The sequence below is a fragment of the Salvia splendens genome, chromosome 11 (assembly GCF_004379255.2).
Source record: "Salvia splendens isolate huo1 chromosome 11, SspV2, whole genome shotgun sequence".
Classification (NCBI taxonomy): domain Eukaryota; kingdom Viridiplantae; phylum Streptophyta; class Magnoliopsida; order Lamiales; family Lamiaceae; genus Salvia; species Salvia splendens.
The window spans coordinates 15,932,242-15,944,874 of NC_056042.1; the positions used below are offsets into that span (position 1 = coordinate 15,932,242).

The following is a 12,633-nucleotide window of genomic DNA, read 5'->3' on the forward strand; positions in this document are numbered from 1 at the left end:
AAATCTGTCCACCCCCTGGCCTATCCCAATCCTCATTAGGTTCTAGGTTTTACTTGAACCACAATTTTATGTGCAACACTGTTTTGGCCCAACCATCTTAAGCTTTAAAAATTGAAGCTGGCTTTGTAAATGATACTGCTATTATACCTTCTTGTTTAGAGGCTTAGATTTATAGCTATCTTTTACGACTCTTAAGATATCTTCCTTGACATCAGGAGATAGATGAGTATGATGACCTTGTTTGTCCAGTTGATACATTCAATCCTTTGGAGAAGTCTGAATTTTGGAAAGGGTGGTACGTGGCCTATCTTTATCATTTACCTATAACAAATATTCAAAAAATAATTTAATCTAACCTTTTATTCATACTTTTTGTGTTTTATTTTCAGAATGCTTCAAAACGGTGTGATATGAAATGGCTGTTGCTGAACTAACCGAACTTGCATCCACCAAAAAGATTGCTCCAGCTGATTTTTCAGAACCCTGTCAGCACCTGAGGAGATAGATGAGTATGATGACCTTGTGTGTCCAGTTGATACATTCAATCCTTTGGAGAAGTCTGGATTTTGGGAAGGGGTGGTAAGTGGCCTATCTTTGTCATTTACCTATAACAAATATTCAAAACAATAATTTAATGTAGCCTTTTTATTCCTACTTTTTGTGTTTTATATTCAGAAAGCTTCAAACCGGTGTGAGAGGAAATGGTTGTTTCTGAACTAACCGAACTTGCATCCACCAAAAAGATTGCTCCAGCTGATTTTTCTGAATTTTGTTAACAATAAAGAAGGTATGCTATGGTTTCCTTGACCACAAGTCCACAACTTAATCCTGGGTTTTTATTTTATTTTATGCAGAACATATTGTTGGTGTTATTATCGTGACCAAGTAATTGGTGTTGCGTGCACAACATATTTGAATTTTGCAGGTTATCACAGGTGTACTTTACTGTGGGAAGAAAAAAAAGGAAAGAAAAAAGAAAAAAGGAAAAAAGATGGAAAAAGGAAAAAAAAAAGATAAAAAGGAAAAGATAGAAAAAAAAAAAAGAAAAAAAAAACAAAAAGAAAAAAGAAAAAAAATATTGTTGTTGCAGTTGACGGTATTCAAGCACCCGGACAACCTTGCAGTGTTCTGATAACTCATTTCTCGGCCAGTTATCGCTTCTTATTGCCTCTACTACTGGTTAGTCCATAACTGTGTCATATTATTTTTTAAATTACACTGCCCTATAAAAATGATAATACATGTGTTTTTGAGTAGTTATTTGAATTTTTCATTCTAGGGGATTATCGTTGATGTGTAAATTGTACAAATGTCATATTTAGGTTTGCAATTGTTTCCTTTTCTAATTAGAGTTGGAATAGAGATAACACCCGGCAGCCCTTAGAGTTAATAAGATATAATCTCAGTCCAGTCACTCCCTAAGCTTGTAAATGCATCTGTGAATTTTGATTGTTGCTTAATATGATGTTGATTTTTGGTGACGGTGTGTAGGAGAAATTGAAGGAGAAGGAAGAAACCTTCTTCAACGGGAGGCCCTTGCCCAGCTCTTCAGGCAATGCTCAAGTCCGGATAGTTGCATGATCTTCCTCTATTTCAGTTCTGGACTGTGCAAGCCTCCTTGTGCTGCGTTATTGATCACATGCTAACTAAATGAAGTGTTCTCGAGCACTGGAATTAACGGTCTTAAGTTGCATAAGATATGAATGTATTTTCTAGTAGTTTCTGTTACCTACTTGGAAATATGTTCTGAAATTACTACAAAATCACATAATTTGGCTTACCTATTGTTTGAACCAATAAATTATATGCATGATTAATTAAGGAACAAAAGAAGATGTGGTTTTGATTTTGGTTTGTAATGAGAGAGTTCTTTCTACGGGTTTAATCCTACTGATTATTAGTTTTCTTGCAGATATGAAGGTGGCAGTGAAAAACAAAGTTCCTCTTGTAAGATCGTTGACGTTGAGCTGTGTTACATTACTGTATTAAAAGCGACCATACTTAAGGTTCACAAGGAATATGTTCCCATATATGCATGGAGGTTAGTTAGTAGCATAATGTGTTCTCTCACCTGATTTAGTTATATATTGGGTAACTGAATTATAGTTATATTTGATGTTTTTTTTATAGGAATATGTTTTAACCTTTGTCATTTTACTCTCAGGTGTGGTTCAATCTCCTCGAGGAGTTATAACCACGGGGTAAATTTTCAAACGTAACTATATTTTTCTCATTATTGTGGAATGAGCTCATTGCGAAGCACTATTACGATTTGACTATAATCTGAAATAAAGAAGAGATCATGAAATTTAGAATCATTTTCTATTATCTTCTGACATACCAATGGGATGAAATTGATTGGTATCTTAGGGCCTAACGTGTAACTTTGAAACCACATTCAATGTTCTTAAATGCTCATGATTTCTTTAGGCTGTGCAGTAGCCTTTGATATAGTTATTTATAAAATCTTTGATAATATGGAGAGCTTAGCCCTTTAATGAGATTGTGTCCGTGATTCCATATGCACTCTTCTCCTTATCCTGAAATTATTGCTGATGTAAGTTGTGCCAGATTGCAGTGTCTACGAGGTATGGTGGAATTCATGATTCATCTTTTTTTACAGGTTTCCTTTGCACTAGTAGAATGAATATGAAGCAAACCACTTGCGGATCTTTGCTGCAGCAACTTCATGTAATTCCTCATTGAAGTCTAATTTGGGTACTTTGCTGAGTGTTTCAGTTGCCCTTGAGTTGTTGAATTCTGTCACAGAAATGAATCATTGTTGCATTATTCAGAGACTGGCAGATGCTAGAGGCTTGAGTTGAACTCACCAATCTGTTATCAGCTTTTGGAGAAAAGACCTATGCCGGAATTGTAAGTGATGGACCTCATGGTATTCAATAATGACATTTTCTTAAAGCTCTAGATGTTATAGCAATGCGGTAATCATTTCAAGCTAGTGGCATATGTGTAAAATTATTGTTGCTGAAGATAATCTCAATTAGTAAATTTACAATGTTTGGTTTGTATACTTTTTTGCAGCCTGACAAGACGTCAGGAACGAATAAGGAACAGCTTCAAGCTATAGCTCCTGCACCGGATAAACTATGGAAACAAAAGGATGAGAAGACGAAAGAGAATTCTGATGTTCAATCTCAAATACAGAAGATATCTGCGGAGATTGTTGGAACTAGGGTCCAGGGTGAGAATATCACAGTTGAGGAGTTCAATCTATCCATCAAAAAAATAGATGAGTTTAATGCTCAGTTTCAAGATCTTCAAAAGGAAAAGGTGACTACTTTTTTTCATGCTGAGTTTGGTAAATGCTTTTGGACTATCTCTCTAAAGTCTAAACAGTGAACTGTTCTTGGCTTGTTTATCTTGGTTTTCTAAAGTGACAGGCTGCACAAGGTTATTGACTTGTCACCACAGTCACAATCTTTGTGCTGTCCTTGGCATGGACTTCTTTACTATTGTCACAGAAGTACATCCAAGGCTGAATGACGCAACTAGTGTTCAGTCAGAAGCATCTGCAATGACACCCTTGCTGAGCTGGCGAGGCTGTTTTAGCACTAAAGGAAGACAAGAAGCAAAGATTGCAAAAGGTTGTTACTTTTTTGGATGATTTATGATTGTTACTTTTGGATGCAACATGTATAAAATGAATTTTCTTATGATCGAGATCATTATATCTTGCATTTTCTATTTTCCAGCAGGACAAGGAGCTCGAACCAGAGGAGCTTCTCCTAAGGCTGTGGGTTCTGTACCCACTGAGGAGAGTGTAGCTGATGGTATGTGTACAGTGTAGTCATTGTTTGGCATTTGAACAATGTTTCTGGCCAATGTTGTGAACTCCCCACGTAGCTTAGGATTGAGGCAATTCAATGCTGTCTCTTACTTTTGCAAAATCTGTCCACCCCCTGGCCTATCCCAATCCTCATTAGGTTCTAGGTTTTACTTGAACCACAATTTTATGTGCAACACTGTTTTGGCCCAACCATCTTAAGCTTTAAAAATTGAAGCTGGCTTTGTAAATGATACTGCTATTATACCTTCTTGTTTAGAGGCTTAGATTTATAGCTATCTTTTACGACTCTTAAGATATCTTCCTTGACATCAGGAGATAGATGAGTATGATGACCTTGTTTGTCCAGTTGATACATTCAATCCTTTGGAGAAGTCTGAATTTTGGAAAGGGTGGTACGTGGCCTATCTTTATCATTTACCTATAACAAATATTCAAAAAATAATTTAATCTAACCTTTTATTCATACTTTTTGTGTTTTATTTTCAGAATGCTTCAAAACGGTGTGATATGAAATGGCTGTTGCTGAACTAACCGAACTTGCATCCACCAAAAAGATTGCTCCAGCTGATTTTTCAGAACCCTGTCAGCACCTGAGGAGATAGATGAGTATGATGACCTTGTGTGTCCAGTTGATACATTCAATCCTTTGGAGAAGTCTGGATTTTGGGAAGGGGTGGTAAGTGGCCTATCTTTGTCATTTACCTATAACAAATATTCAAAACAATAATTTAATGTAGCCTTTTTATTCCTACTTTTTGTGTTTTATATTCAGAAAGCTTCAAACCGGTGTGAGAGGAAATGGTTGTTTCTGAACTAACCGAACTTGCATCCACCAAAAAGATTGCTCCAGCTGATTTTTCTGAATTTTGTTTAACAATAAAGAAGGTATGCTATGGTTTCCTTGACCACAAGTCCACAACTTAATCCTGGGTTTTTATTTTATTTTATGCAGAACATATTGTTGGTGTTATTATCGTGACCAAGTAATTGGTGTTGCCTGCACAACATATTTGAATTTTGCAGGTTATCACAGGTGTACATTACTGTGGGAAGAAAAAAAAGGAAAGAAAAAAGAAAAAAAGGAAAAAAGATGGAAAAAGGAAAAAAAAAAGATAAAAAGGAAAAGATAGAAAAAAAAAAGAAAAAGAAAAAAGAAAAAAAATATTGTTGTTGCAGTTGACGGTATTCAAGCACCCGGACAACCTTGCAGTGTTCTGATAACTCATTTCTCGGCCAGTTATCGCTTCTTATTGCCTCTACTACTGGTTAGTCCATAACTGTGTCATATTATTTTTTAAATTACACTGCCCTATAAAAATGATAATACATGTGTTTTTGAGTAGTTATTTGAATTTTTCATTCTAGGGGATTATCGTTGATGTGTAAATTGTACAAATGTCATATTTAGGTTTGCAATTGTTTCCTTTTCTAATTAGAGTTGGAATAGAGATAACACCCGGCAGCCCTTAGAGTTAATAAGATATAATCTCAGTCCAGTCACTCCCTAAGCTTGTAAATGCATCTGTGAATTTTGATTATTGCTTAATATGATGTTGATTTTTGGTGACGGTGTGTAGGAGAAATTGAAGGAGAAGGAAGAAACCTTCTTCAACGGGAGGCCCTTGCCCAACTCTTCAGGCAATGCTCAAGTCCGGATAGTTGCATGATCTTCCTTTATTTCAGTTCTGGACTGTGCAAGCCTCCTTGTGCTGCGTTATTGATCACATGCTAACTAAATGAAGTGTTCTCGAGCACTGGAATTAACGGTCTTAAGTTGCATAAGATATGAATGTATTTTCTAGTAGTTTCTGTTACCTACTTGGAAATATGTTCTGAAATTACTACAAAATCACATAATTTGGCTTACCTATTGTTTGAACCAATAAATTATATGCATGATTAATTAAGGAACAAAAGAAGATGTGGTTTTGATTTTGGTTTGTAATGAGAGAGTTCTTTCTACGGGTTTAATCCTACTGATTATTAGTTTTCTTGCAGATATGAAGGTGGCAGTGAAAAACAAAGTTCCTCTTGTAAGATCGTTGACGTTGAGCTGTGTTACATTACTGTATTAAAAGCGACCATACTTAAGGTTCACAAGGAATATGTTCCCATATATGCATGGAGGTTAGTTAGTAGCATAATGTGTTCTCTCACCTGATTTAGTTATATATTGGGTAACTGAATTATAGTTATATTTGATGTTTTTTTATAGGAATATGTTTTAACCTTTGTCATTTTACTCTCAGGTGTGGTTCAATCTCCTCGAGGAGTTATAACCACGGGGTAAATTTTCAAACGTAACTATATTTTTCTCATTATTGTGTAATGAGCTCATTGCGAAGCACTATTACGATTTGACTATAATCTGAAATAAAGAAGAGATCATGAAATTTAGAATCATTTTCTATTATCTTCTGACATACCAATGGGATGAAATTGATTGGTATCTTAGGGACTAACGTGTAACTTTGAAACCACATTCAATGTTCTTAAATGCTCATGATTTCTTTAGGCTGTGCAGTAGCCTTTGATATAGTTATTTATAAAATCTTTGATAATATGGAGAGCTTAGCCCTTTAATGAGATTGTGTCCGTGATTCCATATGCACTCTTCTCCTTATCCTGAAATTATTGCTGATGTAAGTTGTGCCAGATTGCAGTGTCTACGAGGTATGGTGGAATTCATGATTCATCTTTTTTTACAGGTTTCCTTTGCACTAGTAGAATGAATATGAAGCAAACCACTTGCGGATCTTTGCTGCAGCAACTTCATGTAATTCCTCATTGAAGTCTAATTTGGGTACTTTGCTGAGTGTTTCAGTTGCCCTTGAGTTGTTGAATTCTGTCACAGAAATGAATCATTGTTGCATTATTCAGAGACTGGCAGATGCTAGAGTTGAACTCACCAATCTGTTATCAGCTTTTGGAGAAAAGACTTATGCCGGAATTGTAAGTGATGGACCTCATGGTGTTCAATAATGACATTTTCTTAAAGCTCTAGATGTTATAGCAATGCGGTAATCATTTCAAGCTAGTGGCATATGTGTAAAATTATTGTTGCTGAAGATAATCTCAATTAGTAAATTTACAATGTTTGGTTTGTGTACTTTTTTGCAGCCTGACAAGACGTCAGGAACGAATAAGGAACAGCTTCAAGCTATAGCTCCTGCACCGGATAAACTATGGAAACAAAAGGATGAGAAGACGAAAGAGAATTCTGATGTTCAATCTCAAATACAGAAGATATCTGCGGAGATTGTTGGAACTAGGGTCCAGGGTGAGAATATCACAGTTGAGGAGTTCAATCTATCCATCAAAAAAATAGATGAGTTTAATGCTCAGCTTCAAGATCTTCAAAAGGAAAAGGTGACTACTTTTTTTCATGCTGAGTTTGGTAAATGCTTTTGGACTATCTCTCTAAAGTCTAAACAGTGAACTGTTCTTGGCTTGTTTATCTTGGTTTTCTAAAGTGACAGGCTGCACAAGGTTATTGACTTGTCACCACAGTCACAATCTTTGTGCTGTCCTTGGCATGGACTTCTTTACTATTGTCACAGAAGTACATCCAAGGCTGAATGACGCAACTAGTGTTCAGTCAGAAGCATCTGCAATGACACCCTTGCTGAGCTGGCGAGGCTGTTTTAGCACTAAAGGAAGACAAGAAGCAAAGATTGCAAAAGGTTGTTACTTTTTTGGATGATTTATGATTGTTACTTTTGGATGCAACATGTATAAAATGAATTTTCTTATGATCGAGATCATTATATCTTGCATTTTCTATTTTCCAGCAGGACAAGGAGCTCGAACCAGAGGAGCTTCTCCTAAGGCTGTGGGTTCTGTACCCACTGAGGAGAGTGTAGCTGATGGTATGTGTACAGTGTAGTCATTGTTTGGCATTTGAACAATGTTTCTGGCCAATGTTGTGAACTCCCCACGTAGCTTAGGATTGAGGCAATTCAATGCTGTCTCTTACTTTTGCAAAATCTGTCCACCCCCTGGCCTATCCCAATCCTCATTAGGTTCTAGGTTTTACTTGAACCACAATTTTATGTGCAACACTGTTTTGGCCCAACCATCTTAAGCTTTAAAAATTGAAGCTGGCTTTGTAAATGATACTGCTATTATACCTTCTTGTTTAGAGGCTTAGATTTATAGCTATCTTTTACGACTCTTAAGATATCTTCCTTGACATCAGGAGATAGATGAGTATGATGACCTTGTTTGTCCAGTTGATACATTCAATCCTTTGGAGAAGTCTGAATTTTGGAAAGGGTGGTACGTGGCCTATCTTTATCATTTACCTATAACAAATATTCAAAAAATAATTTAATCTAACCTTTTATTCATACTTTTTGTGTTTTATTTTCAGAATGCTTCAAAACGGTGTGATATGAAATGGCTGTTGCTGAACTAACCGAACTTGCATCCACCAAAAAGATTGCTCCAGCTGATTTTTCAGAACCCTGTCAGCACCTGAGGAGATAGATGAGTATGATGACCTTGTGTGTCCAGTTGATACATTCAATCCTTTGGAGAAGTCTGGATTTTGGGAAGGGGTGGTAAGTGGCCTATCTTTGTCATTTACCTATAACAAATATTCAAAACAATAATTTAATGTAGCCTTTTTATTCCTACTTTTTGTGTTTTATATTCAGAAAGCTTCAAACCGGTGTGAGAGGAAATGGTTGTTTCTGAACTAACCGAACTTGCATCCACCAAAAAGATTGCTCCAGCTGATTTTTCTGAATTTTGTTTAACATTAAAGAAGGTATGCTATGGTTTCCTTGACCACAAGTCCACAACTTAATCCAGGGTTTTTATTTTATTTTATGCAGAACATATTGTTGGTGTTATTATCGTGACCAAGTAATTGGTGTTGCCTGCACAACATATTTGAATTTTGCAGGTTATCACAGGTGTACATTACTGTGGGAAGAAAAAAAAGGAAAGAAAAAAGAAAAAAAGGAAAAAAGATGGAAAAAGGAAAAAAAAAAGATAAAAAGGAAAAGATAGAAAAAAAAAGATAAAAAGGAAAAGATAGAAAAAAAAAAGAAAAAAAGAAGAAAAAAAATATTGTTGTTGCAGTTGACGGTATTCAAGCACCCGGACAACCTTGCAGGGGTCTGAGAACTCATTTCTCGGCCAGTTATCGCTTCTTATTGCCTCTACTACTGGTTAGTCCATAACTGTGTCGTATTATTTTTTAAATTACACTGCCCTATAAAAATGATAATACATGTTTTTTTAAGTAGTTATTTGAATTTTTCATTCTAGGGGATTATCGTTGATGTGTAAATTGTACAAATGTCATATTTAGGTTTGCAATTGTTTCCTTTTCTAATTAGAGTTGGAATAGAGATAACACCCGGCAGCCCTTAGAGTTAATAAGATATAATCTCAGTCCAGTCACTCCCTAAGCTTGTAAATGCATCTGTGAATTTTGATTATTGCTTAATATGATGTTGATTTTTGGTGACGGTGTGTAGGAGAAATTGAAGGAGAAGGAAGAAACCTACTTCAACGGAGGCCCTTGCCCAACTCTTCAGGCAATGCTCAAGTCCGGATAGTTGCATGATCTTCCTTTATTTCAGTTCTGGACTGTGCAAGCCTCCTCGTGCTGCGTTATTGATCACATGCTAACTAAATGAAGTGTTCTCGAGCACTGGAATTAACGGTCTTAAGTTGCATAAGATATGAATGTATTTTCTAGTAGTTTCTGTTACCTACTTGGAAATATGTTCTGAAATTACTACAAAATCACCTAATTTGGCTTACCTATTGTTTGAACCAATAAATTATATGCATGATTAATTAAGGAACAAAAGAAGATGTGGTTTTGATTTTGGTTTGTAATGAGAGAGTTCTTTCTACGGGTTTAATCCTACTGATTATTAGTTTTCTTGCAGATATGAAGGTGGCAGTGAAAAACAAAGTTCCTCTTGTAAGATCGTTGACGTTGAGCTGTGTTACATTACTGTATTAAAAGCGACCATACTTAAGGTTCACAAGGAATATGTTCCCATATATGCATGGAGGTTAGTTAGTAGCATAATGTGTTCTCTCACCTGATTTAGTTATATATTGGGTAACTGAATTATAGTTATATTTGATGTTTTTTTTATAGGAATATGTTTTAACCTTTGTCATTTTACTCTCAGGTGTGGTTCAATCTCCTCGAGGAGTTATAACCACGGGGTAAATTTTCAAACGTAACTATATTTTTCTCATTATTGTGGAATGAGCTCATTGTGAAGCACTATTACGATTTGACTATAATCTGAAATAAAGAAGAGATCATGAAATTTAGAATCATTTTCTATTATCTTCTGACATACCAATGGTATTATCGTTGATGTGTAAATTGTACAAATGTCATATTTAGGTTTGCAATTGTTTCCTTTTCTAATTAGAGTTGGAATAGAGATAACACCCGGCAGCCCTTAGAGTTAATAAGATATAATCTCAGTCCAGTCACTCCCTAAGCTTGTAAATGCATCTGTGAATTTTGATTGTTGCTTAATATGATGTTGATTTTTGGTGACGGTGTGTAGGAGAAATTGAAGGAGAAGGAAGAAACCTTCTTCAACGGAGGCCCTTACCCCAAACTCTCTAGGCAATGCACAAGTCCGGATGCTTGAGTCTAACTGACACTTTTGAAGGCATGATCTTCCTTTATTTCAGTTTTGAACTGTGTTTAACCTCTGCATAGTATCATTTCCATGTGCTTAGAAGTAGTAAGTATCTTGTTTGCTTGAGTCTAATGACACTGTTGAGTACACAGCTCTCAGCCTCTACAAAAAATGCAACTTGTATAAAATAAATATTCTTATGATCGAGATCATTATATCTTGCATTTTCCATTCATCAGGTTTGAGCAGGACAAGGGAGCCCGAACTAGGAGCTGTTTCTAAGGCTATGGGATCTGTACCAACTGAAGAGAGTGTTGTTGATGGTATGTGTACTCTGAAGTAATTGTTTGGCATTTGAACAATGTTTCTGGCCAATGTTGTCAAGTCACCACGTAGCCTAGGAACGAGGCAATTTAATGTTTTCTCTTACTTTTGTAGAATCTGTCCACCCCCTAGCCTAGCCCAATTCTAGGTTTTGTTTGAACTGCAATTTTATGTGCAACACTGTTTTGCCCAAGTCTCAACCATCTTAAGCTATAATAAATTGAAGTGTCTCTGTAAATGATACTGCTAGGTTTTGTACGAACCGCAATTTTATGTGCATCACTGTTTCTTGCCCAAATCCCAACCATCTAAACCCTAAATGGTACTGCTGCAATTATACTTTCGCTTAGTTTAACTTAGTGGCATTGATTTATGGCTGTCTTTTACGAGTCTAAGATATATTCCTATCAATCTCAGGATATAGATGAGTATGGATGACCTTGTCGGTCCAGTTGATATATTGAAGCCTTTGGAGAAGTCTGGATTTTGGGAAGGGGTGGTAAGTGGCTTATCAATGTCATTTATAAATATTCAAAAAATTATTTAATGTAACCTTTTATTCATACTTTTTTGTATTTTATTTTTAGAAAGTTTCAAAATGGTGAGAGAGGAAAGAGGCAGTTGCTGAACTAACCGAACTTGCATCAACCAAAAAGATTGCTCGTGAAGTTTTCTTGACCACAAGTCCGTAACTCAATCCAGGTTTTCTTGACCACAAGGCTTGATTGATCATTTACATGAATGTGGCTCATGCATTGTATTCTTTTAGATGTCTTGAAATGCCTTGGCGACAACAAAAAGCATATGCTTGAGTGTGCATTGTGTACCTTGGATACTTGGCTTGGTGTTGCTCATTCTGATAAAATGGTCTGTAGTCTATTCGGAAAAGAGTGTTTTTCGAACTCCTGCTTTGAGTATCGTTGACCTCATCGTTTGTTGCTGTCTTCCACTACCATATATTACAGCTGTTCTCACAGACGCTAAAGTAGGCGCAAAAGGGCGCAAGGATTTTTTTTATTGGCTATCAAGACAACTTGCTGGATTGGTTGAGTGACGGCGCCAGACCTATCTTATATCTCTCCCCTTATAGTGTCCAAAAATTTGAGAGATATACAAGGTTCTGTGCTTTAGCTATTATTGGCATACAACTGAAGCCATATGGAGCTTTGCAAGGTATTATGTTACTTTCCATTAACTCACTCATCTCCTAATAAAAAATATATTATGTTACTCCTCTTTTTCATATCATTTTATTATTTTTCTTATGCCACACATGCATTGCAGATAATTATGAATCTGGTGGATATGTTTCGTCAAGCACCACGTCAGAAAGCAGCCTAATGACAGCAAAACCAAATGGTCATGGCAACCACGAATCCTGGCATGGAAGCAGAAATGCATCTTCAGTATGTTTTCTGTGGTTAATATCTTTCTTCTGGACCATAATGTATTTTTTAATTGATGTCCTGTTTATTTAGATAGCTGAACCTAACAAGGGATCCAGGCAGTTTTTTCAAGACATTAACTTTCAGTTACAACAAGGTGACACGTTGTATTTTTAGGGAAACAAGGTGCAATTATTTTGGTAACGCTGCAAACAGTGCTGTATCTTTTATGGCAAGAAAGTAGATTATTAACTTAGTGTTACTCTCGCAGGATGACAGAGAAAGGATTATTGTTCGCAGATTCAAATTAGAAGAATTGCGTATAGAGGAAATTCAAGATCTTGAGGTTTCTGCTCTCTTTTAAGATTTCTATATTGATTTTATGAGATTAGCTTTTCAATACCACTGAGATGGCCTTCATACAACTTTTTTAGTAGAACTTTTTAGGACTTATTTTGATGTTGTGTGGCTTATGTATTGTTTT

General features: G+C 36.0%; 1 pseudogene; it reads left to right on the top strand.

The window, feature by feature from the left end:
- The window catches only part of LOC121755592, a 29,817-nt pseudogene that overhangs the window by 13,219 nt on the left and 3,965 nt on the right, over positions 1 to 12,633 (top strand).